The 11,550-nt window shown below is 39.6% G+C and overlaps 1 pseudogene; it reads left to right on the forward strand.

The window, feature by feature from the left end:
* The first annotated feature begins 6,019 nt into the window (after positions 1-6,019).
* On the forward strand, positions 6,020-8,922 carry LOC112665045 (aurora kinase A-like; annotated as a pseudogene).
* Positions 8,923-11,550: the final 2,628 nt, after the last annotated feature.

Genomic DNA, 11,550 nt, shown 5'->3' on the forward strand with positions numbered 1-11,550 from the left:
GAAGGGAAGTGTAACAACATGGATCCTTTTATTCTGGGGGCAGTGGTTCGGACGGGGGCGGGGGTTGGGGTGTTTTAGAATCTGAATTTGATATGATATTGATGATTTATTTTAAGGAAATCTGGAGACTTATGTCTAGGCCAAGGAAAATTGGGCTCTTTGTCAAGAATCACGTATGTCAATCTTCCTAATCACCTTATTTTGATGCTCAGCTACCCCTCAGTTATGCTGCTGGGAGAAAAGGCAAAGCCCAAGGATTCTTAAGTATTTTCCAACCAAGGCCACATAAATCTTTGGAAATTAGGATAGATTGTTTAGTATCTAGTAAGGGAAGACACTGAGACTTGGGAGGGTCAATAAAACATCATGTGTCTGCAGAACATATGAGAACCTTACAAGTGGGAGCAGTCAGCTGGGCAAGAGCAGGTCTCACAGCTTCATAAGAAGTTTTGCCATTGCCCAGATGGGCAGCTGGGGCCGTGAGGTCTAGCTGTTCATGGGCATGCCTCTAGGTGTTAACCTGACTTCCTTAGTATCCAGAGGAGCATATCATAGCCAAAATATGTATGGCTATTGTTGTATTATGGTTTTTCTTATACCATGATTTGGTTTATAGAAATATTGGAAGGAGTATTTCAAAATTTAATTAATAAAAAACAATATAAAACCCCACTGCTACATCCTTGATGATGGGAAAACGAGTGGTACAGTTACTGTATAACTTATTATCTAGGGAGACACCAGTGAAAGTAGAGAAACTGTTCCGTTCTTCACTTTCTGCCCTATATCCCATCCCAGTCAGAACCCACAGGAGTGTAGGTTTAGGAATGACTTCCCTAGGCTACTTGACCCATTCCAGCTCTTCTGTGTGAGAACATTATTCTAAACCAGGGATGGCAAACCACATTCCACACACCAAACCCAGCCCACTGGCTGTACTAGTATGTGAGCTAAGAATGGCTTTTATGTTTTTAACTGAAAAAAAAAATCAAAGACAAATATTTTGTGGACATTTTATGAAATCCAAATCTCAGTGTCCAAAAACAAAGTTTTACTGAAACATAGCTATGCTTCTTTATTTACCAATTGTGCTAAGTGACACAAGATGCTAAGTGGCAGAGATGAGAAGTTGAGACAAAGAGCGAATGTCTCACCAAGTCTTATATTTCTTGTCTGATCCTGTGCACTCCCATGACATTCAGGTTGGCAAGGGAACCTCTCACCTTTGACACTGTCTTTCTTCCCTTCATCCTTGACCCTTTGGTCACTTTAACAGTTTTTTTCCCCACCTCTTCCCATCTCACTTTTCTCTTTTCTTTGGCACCACTGGTCAGCTATTCTGTCTGCCATTGGATGGCAGGGAGTGGAGCTGGAGGTGGGGAATGAGAAAGCCAGAGCAGGAGAAGGAGGCTCTGCCCTTGTCTGGCCACAGCCTGGAGTCACCACAAGACCACCAGAGGTTTCATGCCATCAGGAGGGACTCTTTTCTTTTCTGGATTATAGTCTAGAAGAACTTCTGAATCTCTCTACTTTGAGCTTATGATAACCTCTCTTTATGCCTCAGGAAAGTAGGAGTTTGGGGGAGAAAACATAATCTATCTGGCACAAATACTTCCCTGTAATGGGGATGAGAATTTACAATGTAGAGGGCCGGTCAAAGGTTATACATTCTTATTGTTGACTGACCTTCTTTTGTGAACCCAACCTACACATTATGCTTGTCTTTGTTAATTCTGTTTCTTCCCCTGGGATCTGCCCTCTTTCTCCACCATGTCTTCTTCTTCTTTAAAGTTTAAAGGGCTGCTCAACTCCTCTCTCCTCTACTAAGCTTTCCCAGACAGTCTGTCACAAAATTTTTCTCAAAGCTTAAGAAAGTACTTCCTTTCTACTTCTCATCAGGCTCTTGGGATTGTTAGGAACTGTCTTCCATCTGGTTTCCATAACCATCATCTCCTTGTAAGCGATCTCTGTCTCAGTGCACACTCATCTTTCTTCTGAACCCTTAGAGGTGACCCTTACCTCCATCCTGATTGTCCCGTTCACATCTTTCCTCTACAGGCTCTAGAGCCTTCATATGAGCTGTAAAGCTGACCACCTTGACACCCACCTTCCTGGCTTTAAATTCTTCACTACCCTCTGGAGGTATATGAAGCCTCATTTGAGCTGGTTCCTACCTTCTTCTCCAGTCTCATCCCCTGCTTCAAATTCTGTGCTCTGGAAAAAAACCTAACTGTTATGTAACATGTCATTCCTTATATCTTGCTCTCTTCCTGGGATGATTTTCTGCCACCCACCCAGTCCCCTTTTTTCTAACCAACTTCTGCTTATACTTAAAGGCTTAGTTCCAGGGCCAATGCTTCCAGAAATCCTTCCTAGACTTCCCTAATCTTCCCTTTCCAGTTGGGTGTGTTTATCTATGCTTCCAAATGCCTAACTTTGTGATTATGTTCTCTATGTTATATTGTATTTATCTGTTTTCATGATTGTTTCTTTCTGGTAAACTATGGTAAGGACTAAGTCCTATTTATCTTTATACCACTGGTTGTTCTTTTGGTCTCTGACTTATAAGAGGTTCATAATAAATGCTTATTGAGTTGGTAAAAAGATAGATGGTAAATCCCTTTAGAACAGGTGGTGTTTTATATGTTTGTATTCTAAGGACCTGGCTCAACATGTGTTTTTGCTGCTGCTAAGGATGATTCCACATTCCTCTTCTTTGGGTTAAAGATGTCATTGCAGACTTTTGGCCAAACCGGAGCCCCAGAGTAGGCTCTGCAAGTCTACATGTTCTCTGACATGCTTCTTGGCTTATATTATATAATCATAATGATAAAATAATTGCAGGTTGAGGGGTGCCTGGGTTGCTCAGTCAGTTGGGTGTCTGCCTTTGGCTTGGATCCTAATCTCAGGGTCTTGGGGTCAAGCCCTGCATCGGGCTCCCTGCTCAGTGGGGAGCCTGCTTCATGCTCTTCCTCTCCCTTTGCCCCTCTTCTCCTGCTTGTGTTCTCTCTCTTTCTCTGTCTGAAATAAATAAATAAATAAATAAATAAATAAATAAATTTAAAAATTACAGGTTGAGTGGTTGGTCTTTGTTTATTTAGTGTCCTAAGACACAATCACTAATCTTTAGCATAACCCTGCAAAATTAATATTATTCTTTGCCAAAGAAACCGAGGCACAGAGAAGTTAAATAACTTTCCCTACATTGTATAGTTAGTCATTGGCAAAACTGCCATTTGGATCCAGGTCTTCCCAGCTGCAAAAACTTTAATACTTCCATATTATCTCTTTTCCTACCTAGAATTTGTATTTTAGCAACATCAACAAAACTATAAACTAATAGGAAGGAGAAAAAAAGAAAGAAAAAGAAAGAAAGAAAGAAAGAAAGAAAGAAAGAAAGAAGAAAGAAAGAAAGAAAGAAAGAAAGAAAGAAAGAAAGAAAGAAAGAGAAAGAAAGAAAGAAGGAAATGAAGAAAGGAAATTTCAGCCACTAACTACCTTGGTACATGAAGAAAATCTCGCTGTTTAAATTTGTGCATGCTCTTGTCCTGTACCTGTCCATATGTGTACCAAGTGAACATGGGTAGACACATGCCATTTGTTTTTGTTTGTTTTTTTAACCCAACATTACATCAAAAACATTTTCTAATGTCTGGTCATAATCTTCAGAATTGTAACTTTAATTGTTTGTACTTTGTTTCTGATTTTGGTGTTACTAACAAGACTCTTCCAATTCCAGCGAACTCTAGCACATCTTTATCCCTTATCCTATCTATTCCTTGCTCTTGCATCTGGACTTTATTGATGACAGCTGTTAAGAGGTCACTGAATTTGGTGCCAGAAAAATTGGATGGAGGATGGAGTCCCGGATCTGACAGTAAATAGTTATGTGACCTTGGGCAAGTCAAGTTCAAATTCCAAGCTTCTGCTTTGGTCTCCGAGCACCTTTAGGGCAGGAACTTTTTTATTTCTTTTTTGTAGGTCTTGTGTTTGGCACAGAGTATGAGATCAATACATGTGTAACAAAGACTCTCAACTTCCTCATCTGTAAAATTGGATAATTAAGCCTATTCCATAAGGATATGGTAATTAAATGAAGTTATATAAACACACACACATACTTACACATATATGTATCCTGCAGTTGTAAATCATGGAAATATAAGTTGGCATAACTATTATAATTGTTAGGTTTATACAATTCACAATGAAAGTCTATTCAATTATCTGGAAGAATAGTGAAACTCCTGTCCAAATGTTGCATCTTCCATCCAGATGTTTGGCATCCTGTAGGCACAGTAGGCCACAGACTTAAAGGAATTATTACTCAGTGTTTATGTCAAATTATCTGTATTCCCTCTTCATGGTGTTCTCTGCTTTGACAACAGAGGCTGCATGTGCTTGACTTGCTGGGTACAGTACCTTGCTCAGCCATGCCCTTAAAATGTGCTTTGGTATTAAAATGAAAGATGAGGAATGTTAAATGTTCAGGCCTAAGAGACATAGTAGTTTGCAAGAATTCATTCTAGTTAGTGAAGTCCTTTGCCTGGGGGTAGAAGCTGCTAGGATAGGTTGGTTTGCTACTTAAGGAAACAGACCAAGCGTGTGGGGGCAATTTTCCATTCTTCTTCAAGTATAAGGACAATGGCCTTATAAAACATCAGGCAGTAGCATATAAATTTGCTTTCTCTTGATTGCCATTTTCATGGAATATGTTTTTCCCTTTTAGTCTATAAGTGTCCTTAAAGCTGAAGTCTCTTGGAGGCAGCATATACTTGGGTCTATTTTTTTCTTTTTAAAAATATCTATTCAACCATGTCTTTTGATTAAAAATTAAGTCCTTTTACATTTAAAGTAATTATTGTTAAGTATGGACTTATTGCCATTTTGTTAATTGTTTCCTGGCTGTTTTGTAGTTCTTTTGTTCTTTTTTTCCTCTGTTGCTATCATCCTTTCTGTTTTGATGATTTTCTCCAGCAGGATGCTTGGATTTCCTTCTTTTCCTCTTTTGTGTATCTACTGTAGGTTTTTGGTTTGTGGTTACCGTGAAGCCTACTTAAAACATCCTATACTTTTAACTGCCTATTTTAAGCTGATACAAACTATAAATGCATGTAAAAACTCTAAATTTTTACTCTTCCCCTACATTTTCTGTTTTTGATGTTTCAATTTGCATCTATTTATATTGCATATACACTAAAGAGTTATTGTAGTTTAGTTATTTTAATATCTTAGTGTTTTAACCTTTATACAAGGGTTAAAAATGATTTTCCTTCAACCATCACAATATTGGATTATTCTGAATTTAATTCTACCAGTGAGTTTTATACTTTCATGTGTTTTCATGTTACTACTTAGCATGATGTCATTTCAGTTTGAAGAATTCCTTTTGACATTTTTTGTAACACTAGTCTAAGCCAATCTAGTGGTGATGGATTCCTTTAGCTTTTGTTTGTGTGGGAAACTATTTATCTATCCTTCCTTCAATTCTGAAGTACTACTTTGGTAGGTGAAATGCTCTTGGTTGGCAGTTTTTTTCTTCCAGGGTTTTGAATATATCATCTACTCTCTTCAATTCCTGCAAGGTTTCTGCTGAAAAATATGCTTAGTCTTATGGGTTTTCCCCTGTATGTAACAAGTTGCTTTACTCTAGCTGCTTTTAAGATCCTCTCTTTGTCTTTAACTTGACACATTAATTATAATGTATCTTGGTGTGATTCTCTTTAGTTCTCCTTATTTGGTATTCTTTGGGCTTTATAGATCTGGATATCTATTTCTATCCCCAGATTAGAGAAGTTTTTAGCCATTTCTTTGAATAAGCTTCTACTCATTTCTTTCTCTTCTCCTTTTGAGACCTCTACAATGCATACATTAGTGTTCTAGAAGTCCTTTAAACTATCTTTACTCTTTTTCATTTGTTTCTTTGATTGGATGACTTCTAATGCCTTGTCTTTGAGTTTGCTGATTCTTCTGCTTGATCTAATCTCTTGTTAAATTCCTCTACTGAATTTTCCTTTCAGTTATTATATTATTTACCTCTATGATTTCTGTTGTGTACTTTTCAGTATTTTATCTCTTTCTTTAAATTCCTACTTTGTTCATGAATTGAACAAGTTTTTTAAGTCCTCATTCAGCATTTCCCATCTTACATTTCCACAGAGTGTGTTGCCCTGAGTGGGCCTCCCTGACCACAGGGAATATATGTCAGGCACCAGGGTAAAACAGAAAGGGGGAGAAATCCACTGTGGAACTGAATCTGATTGGATTTCTCTGAGAAAACCTCATTCAGTTATTCAACAGATATAGATTGAACTTCTTGCAAGTGCCAGAGATTTCCTAGAGGCAGCAATCCGGAGGCAAACTGCTTTCTGGGTTCATGCGTTAATGGAGCACACAGTAAGTACACCTCCCTGAGCCTCAGTTCTCCTGTTGATGGAGTGAGGGTAACAGCAACGGCATGGAAACACTGTAAATGACCAGCAGCGTATGAGTGCATCACGGGGTTATGATATAAGCTTGAGAATTCTATACAGCAGTGCAAACATATGAACTAGAACTGCATTTGTCAATATGGATGAGTAAGGTAAGTGAAAAAAGCACACTGGAGAAGTATACATTGGTAGGATTATCCATATAAAGTCTTAAAATGCGCAAAACAATAATATATTGTGGATACATCTCTTTGTAACAAAATCAAGAATTTATGCATGGGAATGATATATCAAATTTAGAAAAACTATTATCATGAGCTCTCTGGAGGACTTGGCAGCTTGGGTCGGAGGCAGGAGCCGATGGGCATGATGGACAAATCTAAAGAAAACTGCATTGCAGGGCCTGTTAAGACTACAATTGCACTTGGTGATGGTCCAAAATGTGTTCTGGTGGCACAGCAAGTTCCTTCACAGAATCCGTTACCTGCAAATAGTGGCCAGGCCCAGCGGGTCTTGTGTCCTTCAAATTCTTCCCAGCGAGTTCCTCCACAAACACAAAAGCTCGTCTCCAGCCATAAACCGGCTCAGAATCTGAAGCAGAAGCAATTGCAGGCAATTGGTGTCCCTCGTCCTGTCTCTAGTCTCTAGGACACTGAATAATACCCAAAAGAGTGAGCACCCCTCGTCATCAGCCCCTGGAAATAATTCTGAAATGGAACTGGCAACAAAACAGAAAAATGAAGAATCAAAAAAAAAAAAAAAAAAGGGCAATGGGCTTTGGAAGATTTTGAAATTGGCCGTCCACTGGGTAAAGGAAAGTTTGGTAATGTTTACTTGGCAAGAGAAAAACAAAGCAAGTTTATCCTGGCTATTAAAGTATTATTTAAAGCTGAACTGGAGAAAGCAGGAGTTGAGCATCAGCTGAGAAGAGAAGTAGAAATACAGTCCCACCTTAAGCATCCAAATATTCTTTGGCTGTATGGCTATTTCCATGATGCCACCAGAGTTTACCTAATTCTAGAATATGCACCTCTTGGAGCTGTCTACAGAGAACTTCAGAAACTGTCAAAGTATGATGAGCAGAGAACTGCTACTTATATCACAGAGTTGGCAGATGCCCTGTCTTACTGTCACTCAAAGAGAGTAATTCACAGAGACATTAAGCCAGAGAACCTACTCCTTGGATCAGCTGGAAAGCTTAAGATTGCAAATTTTGGGTAGTCAGTACATGCTCCATCCTCCAGGAGAACCCTATGTGGTACCCCGGATTACTTGCCCCCAGAGATGATTGAAGGCCAAATGCATGATGAGAAGGTGGATCTCTGGAGCCTTGGGGTTCTTTGCTATGAATTTCTAGTTGGGAAGCCTCCTTTTGAGGCAAGCACATACCAAGAGACCTACAAAGAATATCACAGGTAAGACCTAATGAGAAATGATCCGTTGCTTCTGGTAGAATGCTTATCAGCCTTAACATTGGCTGTGAGCTGAATATTCATACTGTTTCTCTAAGCTGCATTTTGTGACTGAACTTACTGTACTCCAAGTTGAATTCACATTCCCTGACTTCGTGCTGGAGGGAGCCAGGGATCTCATTTCAAGACTGTTGAAACATAATCCCAGCCAAAAGCCAACTCTCAGAGATGTACCTGTGGATCACGGCTAACTCATCAAAACCATCAAGTAGTCAAAAAAGCAAAGACTCAACTAGCAAACAGTTTTAAGGATTGTGCAGGGGGAGAAATCTGAGAAGCAGGGCTGCTGATACTGCTGACGGCCTTCCCGTGAGGGAGGGAGCTGCAGAGAAAGGCCTACTGCGCAGGTGGCGCCTCGTCCTCCCCCCTCTGAGTCTACTTAAGTGAACAGTACGCTCAGGAGTGAAAGTGTAGCCACAGGAATTGTGGCAGTGTCACTAGTTTCACAATTTGGAGGTGAGGATCACCTGGACCTCCCCACAGCCTGTTTCGAGTCAGGCCTCCTTGTGGAGGACCCACTCCGGGTCCTACTGCAGGGAGAGTGGCCACCTCGCCGTGACTCCATCAGTGAAAGACGCATGCAATAACCTTCCAAGTAGCTACGTGTGTGTGTAACTTATTGGATGGCCAAATCTGGTAAAACTGTCAGGATGAACATGTGATTCTTCTTTTAAATGTTAAAATAAAGATTTTTATAAAAAAGAAAAACTGTAATCTCTGGGGAGGAAAAGGCATTGAAAAGTACACTCAGGAGTTTATCAGAAGGTACACTCAGGAGTTTTCACTGAACCTAAAATGTTTTATCTTTTCAATGAGCTAATAGGTCCATGGGTGTGTCCATGGGCACCTGGGTGGCTCAGTGGTTGAGTGTCTGCCTTTGGCTCAGGTCGTGATCCCAGGGTCCTAGGATTGAGTCCCGCATCAGGCTCCCTGCAGGGAGCCTGCTTCTTCCTCTGTTCATGTCTCTCCCTCTCATTGTGTGTCTCTTATGAATAAATAAATAAAATCTTTAAAAAATAGGTTCATGGGTGTTTGTTTTATTATTTAAACCTTTGGTTTGAAATATATAGAAATAAAAGAATTGAATGCTACATTGTACTCATAAGAATAATTAATTTTTAACCCTATTATTGGTCAATTCTACAGTCGTATAGAGAACCCAAACAGCAAATAATTGTAGGCATACTTATTTGGGTATAGAACATGCCATTTAGGGATCCCTGGGTGGCGCAGCGGTTTGGCGCCTGCCTTTGGCCCAGGGCGTGATCCTGGAGACCCAGGATCGAATCCCATGTCGGGCTCCCGGTGCATGGGGCCTGCTTCTCCCTCTGCCTGTGTCTCTGCCTCTCTCTCTCTCTGTGACTATCATAAATAAATAAAAAAATTAAAAAAAAAAGACTAATTTAGAACATGCCATTTAATTTCTGAGGAAGGCTAGATAAAAGACTTGACTTACTGATTTGTACTGATAATTATTATTATCAACATTTACTGAGTGCTTACTACATGCCAGGCATGTGATACATCATCACTGAGGATTTTACATGCATTATTACCATTTTAAGAGAGGTCACTGGAGCTCATTGAAGTTGAGGAACTTGCAGACCTTACATGACCATAAGATGGAGACTCAGAATTCAAATCCAGGTCCTGTTGCCTGAGTATTTACCATTTGAGAAATTTTACCTGGGAAGTAACTCCTGGGCCACTTGGCACCCTTCCTGATTCAGTGCATGACACCAAGCAGCTCCTTCACCCACCCTCTATATCTCAGCTTTCCCTCACTCCCTGGGACATGAGGATAATAACAATCAGCTTCCTCCTGAACAGACTTTCTAACTGAAAGTGGTGGGCAAGTAAGTGGTGGCTGGATGATGCATGAATAGGAAGTACACGGCAAATAAATGGATGATTGTTAGATTGATGAGTAATGGGTTGTGTCCTGTGAAAGTGCAAATGGAAGGTGGGTGGTGGGTACAGGATTCGGTGATGGATGACTGGTAATGAAATGATAGATAGCTACATCATGGAAAATGGATGTATGAAAGGTGAATGGTGCATGAGTAGATGGTAGAGAGATGGGAGTTGGGTGGTAGGTAGTGAGGGGTGTATGGTAAATGAATGGTTTAATGTTTAGGTGGAGGAAGACTGGTGGATGGCAAGTGGATGGTGAAAGGATGATGAATGAAGATGGATATTGAATGAATAGGATAGTGAAGAATGGATGGAGGGAAAAAAGAAAGAAAATGTGTAGATCTCTCTGTGGGCTTTGGACTGAACTAGTGCCACACAGGTACACATAGTGATGAGGTTCAGTGCAAGTTTCCTGTGTTGTCCCACTTCCCCATTAACACTTCTATTACTCCCTCTCATGGTTGCCCTTTTGCTCAGTCTGACTCTCCCTGTTGACAATTTCACCATCAGCTCTGAAAAAGTGAAGTAGGTTCAAAATGGGGCTTTTTAATTAGACTATTACATTCCAGACTTAAAATACTTTTTTGCCTTTTGTAAATAATAAAATTTTGTTTTTAATTTACATTTAATTTCAGAGATAACATATGAATACATTTTTATGGTAATAAAGCCAAATTCTCTATCAAACATTATACATAGCTTTAAATGAGAGGCTAACCTCCCCAGGAACAATGGTTTCCAGTTTGGTGGATATCCTAGACTCTCTCTCCAGTCATTAACACACATTGTATGTGCCTATAAAATATAGTGTGGTGGCATTCATAGAAATTGTATCAGGCTATATCTATCAGTCTAGAACTTGTTTTTTTTTTTAACTTTTTATTTTTAACAACATTATATGAGCACATAATTTGAAAAGTCAACTACCAATAAAGTTTATTAAGTCAAACAGTGGTCCCCAGCCTCCTCACCACCATTTCTTCCTTCCCATAAGCAACCACTTGCTGGTTCCTCTGTCTTGTTCTTTTGGTTTTGGCCTCTTACCTCTTAATAACGTGCTTGCTACTTTGTTTTTGTTTGCTTGTTTTAGGAATTATCTGTTAATTTCCCACAGTAAAAGATGAAGTTTGGCTCTCTTTCTTCCATCCCACTCCACCTTCCCACATGCATTCTTCCCACCCCTTCATTCTAACATGCTCAGGGCACATTCACAGCTGAGCTGTGTAGTAAGCTATAATTAAATTCCTTCCATGAGCAACTTTTTGTTTTCTCTGGATTTAACAATTTTCTTTTTTCCTGTTTTCTTTATTTCCTAAGTACCTATGATTAATGCAACAAATTCATTGCCAACTTTTCTCTCAATATATTCAGATACTTCATGTAGTCTGTCAATTGCATTGTCTTGAAGAAGCCTCTCCTGGAGTCTTCCCACTTGCTTCTGTTTTCCTTGAATGCTGGGTGCCCCACTTTTATCATAGGATCTCCCCCACGTTAGTACTGAGAATTATTTTCACCTTTCTCCTGTGTTAGATCTCCTATGTCCTGTTCCTTATCTTTCTTCTGCTTAGTTTTCTCTCTCAGTATAATGGAGTACATTCTCTGGGTGCTTCCAAATAAGGTGTATATGGAAAGCAAATTGGTAGAGATCTTGTCTGCAAGGGCTTTATTCTACACTAACCCTTGATTGATAGTTTGGTTAGGTATAGAATTCTAAGTTATAAATCACTTTGAAG

The sequence above is a fragment of the Canis lupus genome, chromosome 17, assembly GCF_003254725.2.
Source record: "Canis lupus dingo isolate Sandy chromosome 17, ASM325472v2, whole genome shotgun sequence".
In the NCBI taxonomy this organism is placed as follows: Eukaryota; Metazoa; Chordata; class Mammalia; order Carnivora; family Canidae; genus Canis; species Canis lupus.